Raw genomic sequence first — 695 nt, 5'->3', positions numbered from 1 at the left:
CAGTTCAGTACACGTTTTATCACAGTTAAGGATATACATAGGGACAAGCAAATCTGCGCAGTTGAATTGAAAACGGGGTCTTGTCCCTACTCTTAATATCTTTTACTGTTTTTTTGTAATATTTTGTTGAACATTGCTTCAAAGTGAACAAAAATGAGTTTCAGTTTTAGCACTGACAATCTTGGCGTATTCTTTTGAACTTGCACTATTCAGTGCAACCCATGGAACTCGTCCAGTGTTGGTGTGAACTGAGTGCGCACTGGTGCGCACTAACTTTTGCCCAATCGAAAACGCTATGAGTGAGAGCGGAATGGGTAGGGGTGATCCCGATTGACCACGTCTCGATTGAACACCACCAATCACAGCGACCAGTGCTTAGGAACTTTGTAGTCTCAAGCGCTGTGAGTGGCTCGTGTCCAATTGAGCCGTGTCCAACTGGGTGCCACCCCGGGTATTGGCCAGTGATGCACATTTGGCTCCCCGGCAACACGGAATCCAGCCCCACCACTTGTACCCCCACCAAGCAGACACCTACCGGCATCGAGTCGGCCGTCTACGCTGCGAGAGCGAGTGAGACAGCGAGAGGCAGCGCCCGTCCTTCTCGCTCTACCAGTAACTCGTAAACACAAGCGAAAAGGACGGCCGCTCTCTCTCTCGCTGTCTCGCTTTCTTTACTAGTCGCTTGTTAAGGCCCG

This window comes from Trachymyrmex cornetzi, unplaced genomic scaffold, assembly GCF_001594075.2.
Source record: "Trachymyrmex cornetzi isolate Tcor2-1 unplaced genomic scaffold, Tcor1.1 scaffold194, whole genome shotgun sequence".
NCBI classification, from domain to species: Eukaryota; Metazoa; Arthropoda; class Insecta; order Hymenoptera; family Formicidae; genus Trachymyrmex; species Trachymyrmex cornetzi.
This window is presented reverse-complemented; position numbering follows the sequence as displayed.